Source organism: Triticum urartu, chromosome 6A (assembly GCF_056163025.1).
Source record: "Triticum urartu cultivar PI428250 chromosome 6A, HENAU_Tu73, whole genome shotgun sequence".
In the NCBI taxonomy this organism is placed as follows: domain Eukaryota; kingdom Viridiplantae; phylum Streptophyta; class Magnoliopsida; order Poales; family Poaceae; genus Triticum; species Triticum urartu.
Window position 1 is genome coordinate 398,858,107 of NC_141878.1, and position 20,511 is coordinate 398,878,617.

The window sequence follows — 20,511 nt, forward strand, 5'->3', positions numbered from 1 at the left end:
GACATCAAGCTCTTTTCTGGCGCCGTTGTCGGGGAGGTTAGCGCTTGAAGGTATATCTTTAGATCTTGCAATTGAATCTTTTAGTTTCTTGTTTTATCACTAGTTTAGTTTATAAAATAAAACTACAAAAAATGGAATTGAGGGTGCCTCATATGCTTTATCTTTTTAATATCTTCCGTGAAAATAAGGATTCTGATAATTGTGCTCAATTGCTAGAGGAAGAATGCATTAGAATGTTTGGCACTAAATCTTTGTATGATGAGCATGATTGCAATGTTGTTAGTATGAATTCCTTGATTATCCATGATGCTAATGATATGCAAAGCCACAAGCTTGGGGAAGCTATGTTTGATGAAGATGATATTTTTTGTCCCCTAAGTTTTGATGAGGAAATTTATTATGATGAAAGCATCCCTCCTATCTATGATGACTATTGAGATGACACGTATGCTATAAAGAATAATGATATCCATGAAACTTGTCATCTTGATTTCAATTTTCAATCACACGATAGTTATTTTGTTGAGTTTACTCCCACTGTTCCGAATGAGAAGAATTTTGCCTATGTGGAGAGTAGTAAATTTTCTATGCTTGTAGATCATGAAAAAAATGCTTTATGTGATAGTTACATTGTTGAATTCATTCATGATGCTACTAAAAATTATTATGAGGGAGGAATATATGCTTGTAGGAATTGCAATAATATCAAGTTTCCTCTCTATGTGCTTAAAATTTTGAAGTTATGCTTGTTTTACCTTCCTATGCAAGTTGATTGTTGTTCTCATAAATTGTTTGCTCAAAAAATTCCTATGCATAGGATGTGGGTTAGACTTAAATTTGCTAGTCATATTCTTCATGATGCTCTCTTTATGTTTCAATTCTTATCTTTTATGTGAGCATCATTGAAATCATCATGCCTAGCTAGGGGCGTTAAACGGTAGCGCTTGTTGGGAGGCAACCCAACTTAATTTTTCTTCCTTGCCTTTTGTTCCTGTCTAGTAATAAATAATTCATCTAGCCTCTGTTTACATGTGGTTTTATGCTTTTAATTAGTGTTTGTGCCATGTAGAACCTTTGGGAAGACTTGGGGAAAGTCTTTGTGATCATGCTGTAAAACACAGAAACTTTAGCGCTCACGAGATTTGCTGCCTTTTTTATTGGAGAGTGCTATTTAGTGAATTATTTTTTCAGATGATTAATAGATAAATTCCTCATGTCCAGAAATTTATTTTAGAATTTTTGGAGTTCCATAAGTGTTTGAAACCTACAGATTACTACAGACTGTTCTGTTTTTGACAGATTCTGTTTTTGTGTGTTGTTTGCTTATTTTGATGAATCTATGGCTAGTAATAGAGTTTATGAACAATAGAAAAATTGTAATACAGTAGGTTTAACACCAATATAAATAAAGAATGAGTTAATTACAGTACCTAAGTGGTGATTTATTTTCTTATACTAACGGAGCTTACGAGTTTTCTGTTAAGTTTTGTGTTGTGAAGTTTTCAAGTTTTGGGTAAAGATTCGATGGACTATCGAATAAGGAGTGGCAAGAGCCTAAGCTTGGGGATGCGCATGGCACCCCAAGATAATCTAAGGACACAAAAAAGCCAAAGCTTGGGGATGCCCCGGAAGGCATCCCCTCTTTCGTCCTCATCCATCGGTAATTTTACTTGGAACTATATTTTTATTCACCACATGATATGTGTTTTGCTTGGAGCGACATTTTATTTTATTTTGTTTTGCTTGCTGTTTGAATAAAATACCAAGATCTGAAATTCTTGAATGCTAGAGAGTCTTCACATAGTTGCATGATTATTCGACTACTCATTGATCTTCACTTATATCTTTCGGAGTAGTTTGTCATTTGCTCTAGTGCTTCACTTATATCCTTTCAGAGCACGATGGTGGTTTTATTTTGAAGAAATAGATGAACTCTTGTGGCCCAACAACGTCTACAAGAAGTTTGTGTAGTAGACATCAACACCCTCCAGGAAATTCAGGCGGCCAAGGAGATCGCGGCGGGTAATTCTTTCACCATGCAAAGCAAGTATGTAGAAGAAACGTTCCTTGTACTTATCCGAATTTGGGTTTTCCAGGGGCGTTTACGGACCTGCCGCGTAGTATATCAGATGCTGCCGAGCATTATAGAGCCAAACAAGGGATGTCTACAGAGAAGCTATTCTGGTCCCAGTATCTTGGACTTGAACATCCGTTGCACTTCAGCGACCAGCTAAAGCAGTTGGTCGAGCTGCACAGGTCGGCAGAGCTAGCCATGAAGGACCTAATAGTCCAGCTGTAGCCTGCCGAGCCTATACCTAGCAGCTACTTTGGACTTGTTAAGAGGCTTGTAAGTGCCTGTCCGCGGCTCGAAGCCGTGAAGCGGTCAGTCTCTATTGAAGGTGCGCGTATGGCATTTGCCCGCGTCAAGACGCATTGGGCAAAGCTGGATGCCAAGAAGCTGATGACCGAGGGGCCACTAAAGGGCAAGGAGCATCGTCGACCCGAGCTCTATTTTGATGGCGTCCTGGAGGGGTCCCGCCTTGTGGCGGAGCAATGTTCGAGGGATGTCATATTCCCATGAGAACATTTGTATTATCCTGTCCTGTAATATGGAACAATGATGTTATGTATTATAATGCTTGCGATTTACATTTTACCTCCTGTGCCGCCGTTTATGAAATCTAAGGGTTGACTAGTCGTCGGCTTCTGCCCCCACGTAGATAGTACAGGGGTGTTCAGGATAAATCAAACACTCTTTACTCCACATTCTGGTCCTTAAAGGAGGTGTTTAGCGCAACGAACAACGTAATCAGGCTATGCGGCCTTTACCGCCCTCACTTAGCCATAGGAGTTTGACAATTGAGAAAGTTGGTGAAGCCCCTGGTATTTGGAAGGCCGAACTAGGGGCGTTATACACGCCTAATCGGAGAAACTAATTCTTCGCAAGAAGTGGAAAAAATCTCTAATGATTTGGAACCTCTCGAACAGCTGAACAGCTCTCGTCGCATCACGACAGTCAGTTTTCGCCTTTCTCTACTTAGGTGCTCGTCCGGAAGAACCAGGACACAATCGCAGTAGTTCTCCCTTTACTACCCTAGCTGATATAGCGGAACATAAGGTAGTAAGCACAGGAGCCGGGCAACCCAACTATTGACCAAAGACATGATTCTGAGCCGATGCATATAATGCTATAAGTTCGGGGTGCCGAACTATACTGGAAAAGTGTTCGGACTTTTATTGCCGTTTGCCGTAATGCCGGGTGTAATGAAGCCCCTGGTGCGTTAATACATGCCATGGTGCACGTGTGCAATAAGTAATATATCTACAAAGGTGAAGAAACAGGAAAATTAAGTAATAAGTTGACGCCACCATTTATTCACCATTGTGATGTAATTAGTACGTCGAAGCGTACTGTGTGCAAGTAATGCGATAAGCAAGTAAGGCTATTTAACATGCCCCAACCAAGGGCGAGCTGCGTGCGGGTACGTAAAACAAGTATGGCAATCGTTTAATAGAGACCACTTGGGGATTCCCTTGTATGCCAGAGCTCCTTGCATCCTTGGTGTGTTCTGCAAACGGGTTGTCCGCATAGACCTCGAAAAGAGAGAAAAACTGTAATAAAAAGAAAAAATAAAGGCGTGCAAATCCCAGGGTCAGTCAAGCCGCACTGTGTATCGCGAGCGAGTTATGCCTCCATCAGTACCTATGGGGTTTTGAGTGCGTAGTTATGTACGCGCGGTATGGATGCCATTTCCTCATCGGGGCTGGGACGGAGGCCGAATTTACTAATTCAGCTCTTGACGAACCGAGCTGCCCTGTTGAAGTGTGGTCCGGACCTACTTAACGATGTCCAGGGGCTCGACGGCCGGATTATGGTGCCGCTTGAGAAGGCCGCTCTATACTTCTACTGCTAGGGCTGCGGTATGCTCCTCTTTGATGTCCAAGGGCTCGGAGGGAACGTTCCGTGTTTCCATTTACTGTAATGACGCCGCATGGACCGGGCATCTTGAGCTTGAGATAAGCATAATGTGGCACCGCCTTGAATCTAGCAAATGCGGTTTGTCTGAGCAGTGCGTGGTAGCCGCTGTGGAAGGGGACGATATCAAAGATTAGCTCTTCGCTTCAGAAGTTATCCGGGGAACCGAAGACCACCTCTAGCGTGATCGAGCCCGTACAATGGGCCTCTACGCCTGGTATGACTCCTTTAAAGGTAGTTGTCGTGGGCTTGATTCGTGAGGGGTTAATGCCCATTTTGTGTACTGTATCCTGATAGAGCAGGTTGAGGCTGCTACCAGCGTCCATTAGGACTCGTGTCATGTGAAATCCATCGATGATTGGGTCAAGTACCAATGCGGCCGAACCACCATGACGGATGCTAGTTGGATGATCACGTTGATCAAAGGTGATCGGGAATGACGACCTAGGGTTGAATTTTGGGGCGACTGGCTCTACCGCATAAATGTCCCTGAGTGCGCACTTGCGCTACCTTTTGGGGATGTGTGTAGCATATATCATGTTCACTGTTTTGACTTGAGGCGGGAATTTCTTCCGCCCCCAGTGTTCGGCTGCCGGGGTTCCTCATGATCGTCCTCGCTCTGCGATTCCCCTTCCTTGTTTCCGCTATTTACTTTGCTGGCTTGCTTAAAGACCCGGCAATCTCTGTTAGTATGGTTGGCCGGTTTGTCTGGGCTGCCATGTATTTGGCACGGATGATCGAGTATGCAGTCCAAGCTGGATGGTCCTCCGCCGTTCCTTTTATAGGGCTTCTTTCGCTGGGCAGATTTGGAGCCGCTGAATCCGGCGTGAACTATGGAATCATCGGTGTTATCGCCATTGCTTCGACCTTTGTGTCTGTTGCGCCGGAGCTTGCTGGTGCTGTTTTTGGCCTCAGAGGGGCCTGCTTCGTTGGCTGTGTTTGTACTGCAAGCTAGCCAACTATCCTCTCCCGCGCAAAAGCGGGTCATAAGTGCCGTGAGGGCTACCATGGACCTCAGCTTTTCTTGGCTGAGGTGGCGGGCTAGCCATTCATCACGGATGCTGTGTTTAAAGGCCGCTAGGGCTTCGGCATCCAGACAGTCAATGATCTGGTTCTTTTTGGTTAGGAACCTAGTCCAGAATTTTCTGGCTGATTCTCCAGGTTGTTGAACTATGTGGCTTAGGTCATCAGCATCAGATGGCCGGACATATGTACCTTGGAAGTTGTCGAGGAAGGCTTCTTCCAAGTCCTCCCTGCTGCCGATGGAATTTTCAAGCAGGTTGTTCAGCCAGTGTCGAGCTGGTCCTTTGAGCTTTAATGGGAGGTATTTGATAGCGTGGAGGTCATCTCCTCGGGCCATGTGGATGTGGAGAATAAAATCTTCGATCCACACCACGGGATCGGTTGTTCCGTCGTATGATTCAATATTGACGGGCTTGAACCACTCGGGGAATTCGTGATCCAGCACCTCATCTGTGAAGCAGAGAGGGTGTGCGGCGCCTCTATAGCGGGCCGCGTCACAGCGCACCTCCGATGAAGTCCGTCTACGGTTATTGGCCTGGGTGTAATTAAGTTTGTCACGTCCGAGTAGGTGGCTGTCATCCCGAGTGGGGAAGCGTCCTCGCGATCCGTTAATTGATCTGGTGTATCCTGCCCTACTGTCCCTGTTTTTGTGAGGTGGTGGGGCCGCTTGTTGTTCGGCCTGAGTTGCCGTTTTATCCCGACCACGGGGTGGTCGGTCTGCCGCACTATCCTAACCACATGGTGGTCGTTCCGCATTACACGAGCGAAGTATGGGATTTGGTGCCTCCTCATCGAACTAGGGTAGCAGTCTGCGCTTTGGGTAACTCTTGCCTGGGCGCTTGAGGCCCTTTTCTTCGGCTGCCAGGACATCGGTCCATCTGTCAATGAGTAGGTCTTGATCGACCTGGAGCTGCTACTGCTTTTTCTTTAGGCTTCTTGTAGTAGCTATTAGCTGGCGCTTGAAGCGCTCTTGCTCTAGGGGTGCCTCAGGCACGATGAAATCCTCGATGCCGAGGCTCTCCTCATCCTCTGAGGGTGGACGATAACTATCATTATCTGGGTCGCTCGGCATGTCTTGTTTATCAGGGTTAGCATGCTCATTGTACTGTTCCTCCTATTTGGATGCTGCTCCAACAGGGTCTTCGTTGTTTTCGGCGTCGTCCGAAGTGCTATTTTCTCTGGTGCCAGTGTTGCCATCTTTTGAGCGGCGTGGCTTAGAGCAGTGTTTAGGGCCCCGACGCTTGGACTGTGTCTCATAAGGTTTATTCACATCTGGGTCTTCTTTGTCATCGCCACTAGATTCTTTAGGTGTATCAACCATGTACACATCGTATGAAAAGGTGGCTGTCCAACGTCCCATGAATTGCGGGTCTTGGCCTTGCTCCTTATCAGCATCATCGTCTATACGTCAATGTCTTCGGAGTCATAATCCAGCACGTCGGTTAAGTCCTCGACAGTAGCTATGAAGTGGGTGGAGGGTGGGAAGAAAAATTCTCCGTCGTCAGCCCCTAGTTCGAGCCGGACATAGTTCGGCTACGAGTCTCCCGTGAATGACAGGTTCTTTAAAGAGTTTAGCACATCGCCCAAAGGTGAGTGCTGAAAAACGTCTGCGGCGCTGAATTCGAAGATCGATAACCGATCTAGCTCAGTGTCTGCAAGCGTACATTGTCCGGAACTTATAGCCGGAGACGAGTCCTGAGTTCCGTTGGAGCAAATATTGTAGGGTGTCGAGTCTGCGTGCGGCTCTAGCGCCATGGACTCTGTGGCCTCGAATGGCACGATCTGCTCTAGTTCTAAGGCCATTGCAGCAACAGGAGCCATCTCCCGAATCTAGTCCAATGACAGATTTAAGTCATGTTCATCGGGGCGAGGGGGAGCGATCATTGCGGTCTCAAATCCGTTGAAGATCAAGTCTCCACAGATATCCGCGATGGAGTTCAAGCTTCCAAATCTGACCTGGTGGCCAGGGGCGTAGCTATCGATCTGCTCCAGATGGCCAAGTGAGCTGGCCCGCAGTACGAAGCCGCCGAACACAAAAATCTGTCCGGGGAGGAAGGTTTCCCCTTGGACAGTGTTACTATAGATGATTGAAGGGGCCATCAAACCTTTCGTTGACGGCACAGTGGAACTCTCAATGAAAGCACCAATGCCAGTGTCAAAACTGGTGGATCTTGTGTAGGGGGTCCTGAACTGTCCGTCTAGGATCGATGGTAACAGGAGACGGGGGACACGATGTTTACCCAGGTTCGGGCCCTCTCTATAGAGGTAATACCCTACGTCCTGCTTGACTGATCTTGATGAATATGAGTGTTACAAGAGTTGATCTACCACGAGATTGTAATGGCTAAACCCTAGAGGCCTAGCCTGTATTACTACAGTAATGAATATATCCTTTCCGGACTAACCCCTTCGATTTATATAGACACTGGGAGGATCTAGGGTTTACATAGAGTCGGTTACATAAGAAGGAATCTTCATAATCTGTTGCCAACCTTGCCTTCCATGCCAAGGAGAGTCCAATCCAGACACAGGTACAGTCTTCGGCCTTCATGTCTTCACAGCCCATCAGTCCGGTCCATGGATAACAGGCCGGACGCCCGAGGACCCCTTAGTCCAGGACTCCCTCAGCCGTCGCCAAGGACGACCGCGTGAACATTGCACCTTCTCACCTTCCCCGACGGAGAGGATCCGGCTGGATCTATGACCAGCGGTGAGTAGAGAGGGAGTGTAGCCACCGCTGTTGTGTTTAGATCTGGAGAGGACGAGACAATGTGAAGAGAGAAACACTAGCAAGCAAGCACGGAGGCTCCTGCTTATATAATGGAGTACTAGTTTTCTTTTGTCTACCGGCCAGAGCCGGCTTGACCTCAGAAATGACTGTCGAGAAGTCTTCATGCACGTGCCCCGGAGGCGCAATTGTCGTCATTTTGATCTGAATCACCGGATTATAACATATAACACGAAAAAATGCCACATGAAAAGAAATCATAACCTCACTGCCCAAAGGAGACAAGATGAATCGCGACGGACAAACTAGACGAGGATCAAAGCTCAAATTAAAAATAAACTCGTAGAAAAGGGGTCCGTCGATAGATGTCCTAATTAACATAGCCGGCTTAACCTAGATGGCAGCCGAGTAGTCTTCGTGCATGTGCCCCAATGACTAGCCCAACTCAGTTGTCGCTGTTTAACCCTCGCAGTGATCCGAAGCACATGACACCTAATTTTGCGAGATGACAAGAAACCTTTTTTAGATTTCTCACCAGAACTACAGCCATGTACAACACAGCCTGCACGATATGTAGACGATAGCCAATCCAGGCATGTCTGCTGGAGTCTGGTCACATGCATGGACGAACTAATCTTCCGTGTCTTGCAGGGATCGTCCAGGTACCAACGTATGTACTACTTCTATTAACTCACCTGACTTGCGGGGCCGGGGAGTGTGCCTATGGTCGGTTCTCAATTGCGGTCCCACATGTGTGTGCAAACGCAATATGACGTGCGTTCCATTCGGAGAGCGGCGTGCCAGACCGACCGACCGTCTGGGGTGCGACACGAAAGCGACGGGCGTGCTGTATACTCCATACATGTGTACCGCCGTTTTCTTGAGGCTTTGCTCCATGGCGCAATCCATGGATACAAAATTAGTATACTGCACTATTTAAAAGTAGAGGGCGGGGCTTTTCCCGCGTGGTAGGCGGGGCAGTTCCCCCTAGTTGGTTCGATAGAGACGCGAGAAGATGAGGGAGTAGGCTGCTGCAAACGTAGGGCTGTGTGATTTGACAGTGAGTTACTGTTGGACAGGTGGGGCCCGGTGATTTGACTTGCCATTATCATTTTAACGGTGGCGCTACGACCCGCTTGAGTCTCCTGATTCCTGACCACCTCCATACAGGTGCCTCTCCCGATGCTCCACCATGTAGAGGCTGGCTCTTGCTTGAGAGCCCACTCCTCCACTTTTTCCTTGCCTCTTTCCCCCAGATATGCAAAAATGCCATGTAAAGCGGGCTTATAGCCCACTATTTTACTTGATCCTACAGGTGCTAAGCCTACCACATAGGCATAAAGTCTGATGTGGCAAGTTAATTAAGAAGAGACAGACTAGTTTGGTGATCCCAGGAAGAAACAGTGATAAGCGCGTGTACCTAGATGAAGCAAACTTAGCAACAAAAAACTAAGCACATCTGCATTGGGGACTTGAGTTGCTAAGCCATTTAATGCCCATAGCACCTCATCTAAGCACCATTTCATTGGAAGAGCTCACTCCTTGGCAAATGCAATAAATACTACAAAGAAAGAGATAGAGAGAAGTAAACAAAAAATACTCTTATAGCCAACCATATAGCTAACCTTGTATGAGTGACTAAGTGATGACTATGTATGACATGCCAACATCAGATAGCCTAACGCATCGTGTTAAATCTCCAAGGGCGCGGCTGCGCGAGCGAGGCGACGGTCGTGGTAGGCGCGACCATGATACGAGCTGCTGGCAGCCCTTGGATCTAAGATCGAACGATCGCATGCTAAGTTGCTGAAAATTTGCAGAATAACCCTCTAGGATAGGATATTCACCCATAGGTCTAGAATCACGCCATGCAACCATTCGATCTCAGATCCAAGGGCTCTCGGAAGCCCGTATCATGGGAGAATGGAAAGCTTCATATCACCTGTAATTTTCCCGACGCTTGACATGACATCGAAAGCCATTTAATTGGGCGTCGAGTAGACATGACATCTAATTGGGCCCCCATAGTATTGTGCATGAATCCATTTATCCACTAGGCAAGCCACTACCCTGCCATTCGCATGAACCCCCCACTTGACATTTTTACAATCAATAAACCGCTCCTAGTCGTCCCGTCCTTTCACATTACGATAGTTCCACTAATCCTAACGCTCCTCCCAAATCCATGGCGTCCCAAATCTCCATGATCGGCGGTGAGTACAAGGTTAGAACCATCACCGGTGATGAGTTCGACGTCATCTGCACCCGTTCTTCCGCAACGGTGAAAGAATGCCTTGCTCGCTTCAAACGCATGTTCGAAAACTCAAATGATGAGTGGGTCGCTGGGCTAGATGTTGAGTACACCATAGTCCTGGGAAGCGAGAAGAATCTAAAGGAGGCAGAGAAGAAGAAGCCTGCCGTGATCTAGGTTTGCAAGCATGACTTATGCTTGGTCTACCACATATGCCATGCTGATGTTGAGTGCCAGGATTTTAAGAATTTCCTCAAGGACGGCCGAGTCAAATTCGTTACTGTAGACTTTAGGAACGACAAGGAAATCCTGGGTCGGATAGGCCTCGTTGTAGGAAACCCCTTCGACCTCCAGAAGAAAGGGCTGGTGTCCTCCTGTGATCAGCCTTCAATGCTAACCCTGGCAGGAGCCATGGTTCATCCTTCGTACGGTACACTGAAGAAACCTCCGTTCAAGTTTCATCATGCATGGGAGTGGAATGTACTAGATATAGACCACATCCACTGCGCTGCAATGGATGCCTACCTTTGTTTCAATATCTACAAGGGTTGGATGAAGAGCAAGAGCCAAGTGTGCGGGACAAGGACGAAGTCGAGGACGTGGATGTGGAGTCCGAGTAAGGTGGCAGTGTCGTTGCTCATGGTGGTTCTAATGCAGTGTCTACCGGACTAGTTGCTTAGTTTAATTTCAGGTGTGCTTAGTTTTATTTGAGGGGTGTGTTGTGCTGAGCCCCCAGCAGAACTATGTTATGTTTCTTCTTGTTATATTTTGTACATTTCATCTTTTAGTTGGTATAGTACTACCACTCGTTTCTTCACATTATATACGTACAATATATATGGCCAACATCATATAGCCAGCAGTTTAGTTGTCAAAGAATTTCAGGGTGCTTAGTTTTGTCAAAGAATTCCAGGGTGCTTAGTTTTATTTGAGGGGTGTGTTGTGCTAGAGACCATTAACTTATCATTGTGAGAATTGGCTTATTTTTGTCATGTAACATGGTCAACGGGTTTGACGTGAAAATAACTATGTCTAATGGCATTTCTAATATACGCTGCCTCCCCCAGATTTTCTTTACAGAGGCAACATAGAACTATATGAGTGCCCTGTTAAATTTTGGAATTATTTCGGGTTCGTTTGGCCTTTTTTATACATTAATTAAGTATCTAGTCATTTAGTGTGTATAATTCAAATTTGAACTACAAGCACATCCTCCCGTGCACCAAAGTTGATTGAAAAATCACATGTGTGTCCTAGGGTGAATTTCTAGGTCACATGCAAGAAATGGGAATGAAATTCAAACATCTGGGCATCGTGGTTCGGCCGAGAACATTGAGAAGCTTGGTTTTAAAATTCTTGTAAATCCAAAAAACGCCTGAAAATCATGAAACTTGGCATGGTGTCATGTCATGGTACTACCATGCTGTGGTAAAAAAATTTGCAGAATAGGAACAAGTTTTGGTATAAGTTTCTTGCAAACCGGAGCTTCTCTCAAGAAGGCTCGTGGTTCTGAGAGGGAACGTGTCACCTTTGTGTGCATAATTCAAATTTTAAATACAAGCACATGCTCCAGTGCACCAAAGCTGGTTGAAAAATCACATGTGTGTCCTCGGGTAAATTTCTAGGTCCCATGCCAAAAATGGGAATGAAATTCAAACATCTTGGCGTCATGGCTCGGCTGGAAACATTGAGAAACTTGGTTTTTTAATTCCTGTAAATCCAAAACACGCATGAAAATCATGAAACTTGGCTTGGTGTCATCACATGGCACCAACATGCTGTGGTAATTTTGCTGTCCGATTTGCGAAGGCGCACACATTAACAATCAGCAAAGTCATTTTGGAACAAGTGTTGTCACGTTACAATCAGAAACACAAGTATTATTGAAACCGCGGGCGTTCTATTTACCATTTACGTGCCGCCATGCGTCCCCTTTATTTATGAGCTAGGAGGCGCCGTGCAGGGTAGCAATTTGAGTACGGGAGGCGGGACATCTCTTGTGCTTCCTCTTCCATGCTCACCTCTCCCTGGTGGAAATCTCTCGACCCAGAACTCACGCTGGCTATGGCTTGATTGACTTGATTGCTTTTTGTGGATGAGGAGTTGAGGAGGAATATGCATTCATCTTAGCATAGTAGTATTTATAACCGAGTAGTACTAATACGCTCCTAAGTGGGAAACCGTTTAGGTTGTGGTCAGTGTCAACATGTTCGCAATTAAATATAGGGTGGTAGTAGTAGTAATTTGGAATGTGACGAGACGCGCTCAAAATTTATTGACGGTTCTAGTTTCGAAGTGCGGCACTATTCCCGAATGGCGTAACGTCGGCACATTTTCTCGGTCATGGTGTAGCATATGCCATGGTACTAGTTCTTTTTCTACTGCTGTGTATATGCAAAAACTGGCACTGTCGGATACATATCTTACGCTTGACCTTCATAGACTAGTCTTTTTTTCAGACGCATTACACCTATCTCTCAGGACATTTCGCATGCACCATCACTGCTCCCTAGGTCGATGCCACCCACGTACAGTTGTACTCTGAGAAGAGGTGCATGCACGCACTCGTCCTCTCTCACACACGCATCTGTAGCTACGAATTCTAGTGTTCTCAACCATCCGATTGGCTCTATCATAGGTTTCACGTTGCTCCTTGGCCTTGAGATTGAGAAGTTTAAAACGTGGAGGCTAAGATGGAGGCGTGAGGTTTTGGTTAATGTGTGGGCCGCACATGGCACCAACATGACACGAGCTTCGTCTGCCTGGTGCACATGCAGTCGGGTGAGTTGTCCAAGTATAGACACAACCAGGCCCTCGTTGGTATCCGCACCTCGACCTTGGCTGGTCATAGTGGAGAGTAGCATAGACTAGTTACTAGTCTATGTTACTATTACCTTCATAGTGGGTAGTGTCATATAGTATATGCATAATTTAGCGACGAGCGCTCTCTATATGTACCACCTTTTTTCTTTAATTACATCTTGTTAGTTTTGCTCCATGGCACAATCCATCGATACTACTATTGTACAAATGTATACATTTTTTAAAAGGCTAGAGGGCGAGGCAGTCTAGCTTGGTCCTTTTCACAAAAGGCCAGGGCCTTTGTGATTTGAGGCTCATTACTGCTCGAAGGCGGGGCCTTGTGATTTGACTGCTCGTATAAATGTGCCGACGACCTGAGGAGGAGCAAAGAACCGTGCGGTATACTCAAGTTGTCCACTGGAGTATGACGGAGGAGCATGAAATATGACAGCCTAGTGCCATATCCTCTACTCTCTACTCTTATTATATATTACTAGCAAGAGGCATTGTTCTATTGGCGATAAAGAATGATCTAATTTTCTAGTCATCTCATTTTTAGCATTGTTCTATTAATGCCTCACAGAGAAGGTGACACATGCGGCCAAAGACCCGAAGCAAAATAAGAAACACAGGAGCAAAAGAAGAAAGAGGATTATCACCCCAAAAACAGAAGGAAGACGCACACACAAGTCTGGGGCGCTGCTCTCACTACATGAAGGGTTGCTGGCCGCGGAGTCGTAACTGCTTCTTCATCGCCTCCATGACCTCCATCTCCTTGCGCGTCTCCTTCGCCATCTTCATCATTGTGTCCATGACGCGGGATTTCTCGACGCGAGCCTTCATCATTTGTTCTACGACCGCATTATGTACCTTGACAGCAGCCGGGTGCTTGATGCGGAGCTTTGCCAACTTCTCCTTCTGTTCCATGACGAGGGCCTGCAACATCTTCATCGAGGAACTACTATTCTCATGCAGCTTCTTCCAGCCGGCGTTCTCCTCCTTCAGCAGGTTGAGCTCGTGGCAGAGCTTCGCCTTGTCCTCCTGAAGTTGCAGGATTTCGCCGGTCGCCTTCTTCTCCGAGGTAATGCTCTTCTTCAGCAGCATCACCAAGCCGGCGGTCAACTCCCCCTACTCATTGAGCTCTGCGGGCATGTCGTTGAGGCTCTCCTTTAGCAGCTCCACCAAGCCATGGATGAACTCCTTCTACTTATTGAGGTTCTTATTGAGCTGATCGGGCATGCCGTCGAGGGATAACGACTCTAGCGCCGCATGTTCGCCTCCGTGTCTAGGGCGCTCCTAGGAGCCATCGCCTGCCCGTGAGAGATCTTTCGAGGTCTCCGCGTGGCGGCGAGCCCTCTTTTTTTGCACCCTTAGTTGCCGCTCCCTTGTTACGAGTAGTTCTCGACCTAGAGCTCTGCACACCGGCTATGGCAAGGATGAACGAAGGACTTAGGAGGAGGAAGGTAGAGTAATTTTCGGTTAGGTAGTTCCCCTTTTTATAACCTAGGTACTAGCACTAGTACTATAACTTGCATAGTGGGAACACGTTCAGGTTTGGTACGTACTAGTAGGTGTGAGCAGGCATGCACTTAATTGTAGCACTAGTACTTTCGAATGTGATTGGAACAAGGTAAATATTAATTGATGGTTGGTTTCGAGGACCGAAACGACTCCCGATGAGTTTAGTGGAACATAAATTTCAAGTAGACTACACTATTCAGATGCGTAAATATTATGTTACTGTCAAAAATTGGCACAAAATACGAAGGAGACCAATGGAAGTACTACTAGCAACCCATGATTTAACTACTCGCATGCGCGCAGTACTACACGCGTGTCTTTCTTTCGCCCTCACGTCCACTCAATTTGCATGCGCTGTATTAATTGACCATCAATGAAGTGAAGGACTTTACACGCGTCAAATTATCACATGGGGTGGATCTTGGTACAAAATTGCGTCCGCCCGTGTACCCGCGTGTGCGTGCGAGGGAATGAGCGCGTGCGTGCACATCTTCGCTTCGTGCATGTACCGCCAGTGCGGCTCAGGGAGGATGAGTACATTCTTCTGGAACCAGCAGCACGTCACTGTGATCAATCCACACAAGGATGTTGCGACAACGCCTCCACATGTGCCACGTGGCTTCATGAACTGTAAGAGGGACACTGTGTAGCGTGCCATTGTGTTTTGCACATACTCGAAGTACTAGTAAGGTACACGTGCATTGCACGCGTCAGATTTTGCAACCAAAATATGAATAAATACCACACTGTAGCATGTAAGCTCTGAGTCATATATGCCTGATGTAGACCTTCGTTTAATTCTTATAGTTCATCACATTCAAAATCAATTAGTTTTTATAGAAAACTAGGGCCTCTTTGATTCGTAGGATTTCCAAAACGCGGGAATAGGAAGAACATGGGATTAGAGTGGAACGTCATCTTGAATCCTACAGGATGGTACGAGTGTTTGATTGTGCATAGAAAAAACGCAGAATTCTTTCAAAGAGGTTTGAGTGGATGGTATGTTTCCTATGAAATCTAGTGCAAATGAATCATATGGAAAAATTCCTATGGTTTACAATCCTATGAATCAAACAACCAAGATAAGAAAAATTCCTAAGGATTAGAATCCTCCAAAATTCCTTCGAGAATCCTTTGAATCAAAGAAGCCCTTAATCTATTTTATGATTCATGGAATTGTGCGTTGTAAAGCATAAAGTAAAAATGAATAATGGCAATTCAACTAGAAAAAAAGTTTGGGCAGTTATGATACGGAAGATTCTAGAACAAAGGAGAACCACTGTTGTTTTGAGATTTTTGCATTATGCTTAAGTTCTACAATGGAGTCTGCTAGATTGTACATGTGGAAAAATCCGGTGGGGGGCTAGAAGATGGTGCGAGGGGCCGAGTGGAGGGAGACTATGAAGGAGTGCACAACTGCGAGATCGATATTTACAGAGAGGGGGCGAGAATGTGCACTGTTGCGCGTAGTGGCAGGGCCATGAAAAATGTCCCATGAGCTAGGGGGCCAAGCATTGCTAATCCTTTATGAGGAGGGCCAATTCATCAACTTAAACCATTTTTAGTAGCAATTGTCTAACGATCACATTCATATTAGCCTCGATATATAGTGATGTTAGGGGGGCAGGGCCCTTGCTGCCCCCTATCTTCGCCATTGTGCGCGCGTCCGAGAGATGAAGCGGAAGGCATGGATGATGAGAGGAGGGCGTTGGATATATAATGAATGTTGGTGTATTAGCTATATATGTAATCCTATATAGAGAGGTATAGATTGATCGATGTGGACGTGGGAAAGAGGGTGAGATCTCACTAGATATATAGATTGATCGGTTTATGTGGAAAACTATGAAAGACCTAGCTATATACACACACATAGAGGAACATCGATCGTTGCGCATGCACGTGAGAGATAAAGAATGCCCGATATGATAGAGAGGCGGATGTGTGTGTGTGTGTGCCTTCATGGGAGACCGACCTGAAGAAAAAGATTGCATGTGTGCGATGGACAATGCCGACTGGTACATGCACGAGAGAAAGTTAGTGGTACAATTATAAAGAGAAGACCAATGTGTGGGTGTAAAAGTCTAGGTGAGGTCATAATCAATGTAAAGTTGAATTCAAATATTTGAATAAGAGATCATGATGTTTGAAACCCATGCATGCATGAATATAACGGAGATCTGCGCGGTGTGGTTTGGAAACGAGCATGTTGTAATGTATACACATTGAACAAGGTCAGACTGGTTTGAATTTGAGATACCGATGGCAGACATCGTTTGGCCACATTGCATCCGTGCATGGACACACTACTCTAATTGGAGATGATGGGTGGATTTCGCATCACATATCTATATCTATACCCCTATATATATTATTTTATATTTTTTATATAGTGTGCGGATAACTTTAACTTTGAAAGATGGTCTTTGGATGAGGCCAATCCGATGGTGCAGAGCTGGCAAATTTGAGCACTACCGATGAGGCCAATCCGTTGGATATCATCTAGATTCCACCAGATTTTGCCACATGTACAATCAAGAAGACTCTATGGTTGAACTTAAGCATAATGCACAAATCTCAAAACACAAGCACTTCTTTGTTCTAGAATCTTCCGTATCAGAATTTCCCAAATGTTTTTCTACATGATTTGTTTTTACTTTATGCCTTACAACGCACAATTCCATGAATCTTAAAATATATTAGCTTTCTTATGAAAACTAGATTATTTTGAATGGAATGAAATATAAGAATTAAATGAACATCTACATCATGCATATATGACTCAAAGCTTACATGCTATAATTTGGTATTTATTCATAATTTGGCTGCCAAATCTCATGCGTGCAATGCATGTGTACCTTACTAGTCTAAATGGTGTCTCTGTGTGTGTTGTGCGTGTTAAACACATTGTACGTAGTATATCATACTAGTCTAAATTGTCTTTTTTTGCATACACGTTAAGCTTGTTCTCCCAAAATTTCAAGCCACGCCTTGTTATGCCGAAATTTCAAGCTAGTGTCTCTGTCTATCGTGCTGCGAAACTCCCGCCTCTTCAACCCGCGCCTTGTTACCCCGAAATATTTAAGATTAATCTTTATCTCGTTCTGCTCCGACAACTCCCTCCACCTCAACCCGCGCCTTGCTATTCCAAAATTACAACGCGCTCGAAAACTCCCACCTCCTATGAAATCCCGACACGCGAAATGCCCGTGATACCCCTGAACCAAAAGAACTGCCTCAAATCGGTGGGGGTACTTTCATAACTTACCCCACATTTCGGACAAGCGCATCCCTAAGCCATGGTTCCCCCACTGCCATCTCATCCGCCCACCCATTCGTACATCGAGGCCGGCAAAACCCGCGAAGCACCACACCCTCCTCCGTCCGCCACCTAGCCGGAGCCTCTTCCCCGACGACGTCATCCACAGCAACACCTCGACGTCCCTCATCCATCGTACCGGATGAGGATCCGTCGTCGATCTGGTCGTCCCAACGGTTTAGGCACCCCGTCCTCCACCTCCAAGGAGTTGCCTCGACGTTCCCCTCGTCTTTCGCGCCACCTCCATTCCCACACCGCCGTCTTCACCTGCACCACCGGAAGAGCATCATCATCACCGTTTCCATAGATGAAGATGCGGCCTAATCGGTGCCACCAAAGAGGTTGTACACTAATCGCCGCATTTTCTTCTTGTTTCAATCTCACGGTGCTGCCAGCGCTCGGTCCTGAGCCGACATGGCACGGCTCCATCCACGGCAGAGTCGCCGGCCACTTCCTCCACGGCTTCGCTCCCTCGGCGGTGATGTCCACATTAGTAGGAGCTATTGCTACTTTAGCTCTCGCTCGCGCTTCTGCTCTGCTCTTGCTCTCGGTCCCCTGCCTGGTCTGCTCTTGATTGCGATGCTACTCCGATTTAGCTACACTTCAGTCGATTGAATTGACTTTTGGGTCAGTCGATTTTCAGGGGGTGGGGGGCTCGCCGGAGTTAAGGAAGAACCAGCCGCAGCGGGGAGGGCGGCTCGCCGGAGAGATACCCCACTATCTATCTTAGGGTTCAGGGTGGGGGCGGTGGTCACCGGGGTGGTGGGGCGGTGGCGTGGGGATCACTGGAGAAAAAACTCGGCATGGGGGGCCTACAGGGATGGTCGAGGCGGCGGCGGACCGGCGGTGGGGAGTGTTTTCGGGGCGGGCGGGGTGGCGCACCGCCGGCCGCGGGCGGCGGTTGTTTGGCCGGTGCTGCCTGGCGGCTCAGGGGGGTGGAGGTTGAAGATGAACTGCAGGCCCTTGATTTCGTATCCAATGACTGCAAAATCGACTGAACAGAGATGAAATAGTCAGTCGACTGACGTGTAGCCTCACCTCTAGTGCATTCATTTTCGACAGTAAAATTCAGTTTCAACAACAAAATTCAGCTTCGACAGTTAAGTTCAATTTCGATAGTTAAATTCAGTTTCGACATTTAAGTACAGGGACGAGCGGCTGATGTATACATCTAGCACTTTGTGGTTATGTATTTTACGTCATCTATTGGAGATGATATTAGAATTCCACTCAGGTTAACATTGTCTCTCTTGTCCTGCTTCAGCCTCGGCATCATACAACTCACCAGAGCTACTCCAATGACGAAACCCTCCATCACAGCGGAGCAGTACCTCAAGATCCATCTCCAGACGCCTAAGATCTTCTTCCCCTCCTCCGACAGCCAAGTCAGCCGGAGCATCCTCACCGGCCAACCCAATCACGCTGACATCGACATGGCTTCGCCAAAGAGGTTGTACACTTCTTGTGGTTTGACTTAATCTCACCATGCTTCTTTGCATCTTGTGATCTTCTAATTCTTGCGAACCAAACACCCAGGTTAGCAGAAATCCTGTGTTTTTAAATTCTCCGTTTTGCACGTACATTCCTATCCTATTCCTGTCTATTTCCTATCCCTGCATTGTTAGAATCCTCAAATTCAAAAGCCATTACACAATTACTTCTGTTACAGATATGTGTCAAAGAAAACCTTGTGTGGTTTGTCCTGCTCCTGCGGTGCTGTGTTCCACTCCAGCTCAGCTTCTCCAATGATGGAAGGGTTCACGACAGCAGGGATCCGCTCTCCATACTGTCTTTCGCCACATCAGATCTTCTTCCCCGCCGCCGGCAGCCATGACAACTGCATTACCATCATCAACTGAGCAAATGACCTTGAGGACTACACGGGTCCGCAAGAGAGGTCGCACTCTTCCGTGTCTGCTTACATTATGCATTGCTTAATATGATGACATGCTACTTTATCGTCATGTTCACCTATTAGACTCCGACTAAGGTCCTAACTTATGCTGAAACTTGAGTTTTTAAATGGTTGTGGGGTACATATTGGGGCAGCAATCAGTACTATCTGTCTACTATCTGGTTAATCTTGGGTGTCTACTATGAGTTTCATGTTGGGTGCAAACAAACATTAAAGGAGCCATTATCTGTATTTTTTAACTAAAGCTATTATCTGCCTACTATCATTTTTTTTGGGTCTATCCACAGTTTGCTACCATCACTCTGGATTTGTGCATGCACTCCTTACATAATCTCACTATGTTTTATTCCTGTGCATGTCAGTTATTGAACACAATGGAACTGAACATGTCGAGCAAAAGAGACGAGCCTTGCGTGGCAATAAAATTTCATGCAGACGTCGCTCCATGGTGGGCGCAAAGGCAGCCCCCCTCCACCCATTTCGGATTGTAATCAAGAGGAAGATAAATGTTCTGAGGGGGATTTAGAAGCAGAAGACCACTCCTATTTACCCCATGAGGTCTTGGCTCTAACTTGGCATGCTGATGTTGGTAAAATCATGCATATGGTGCCTTGCATTGCTTATTGTATACATCAAAGATGTCATCTACTTAGTTTAGACATGCTTTGTGTCAATGCCATCTGTTTAGTTTCTTTATCGTATATGTGAATCATGCAATGCCATCTTGTTTAGCCAGGCATCATATATGTGAATTTTGCAATGCCACCCTGATTAGCCAGTCATCTTATATGTGAATTATATCATGACATCATTTTTTTAAATTTGTCAACAATTTTAGTACATTCAATTACTCTTCCTGTGCATCAGCCATTCGGCATGGTCATGGAAAAATATGGAGTGGAAACAAGGTCTTCAGAGCAGACAATGCTATCTGGCGAAGTGCATGTCTTGCTGGTTACAGATAGCTCCTCTATTA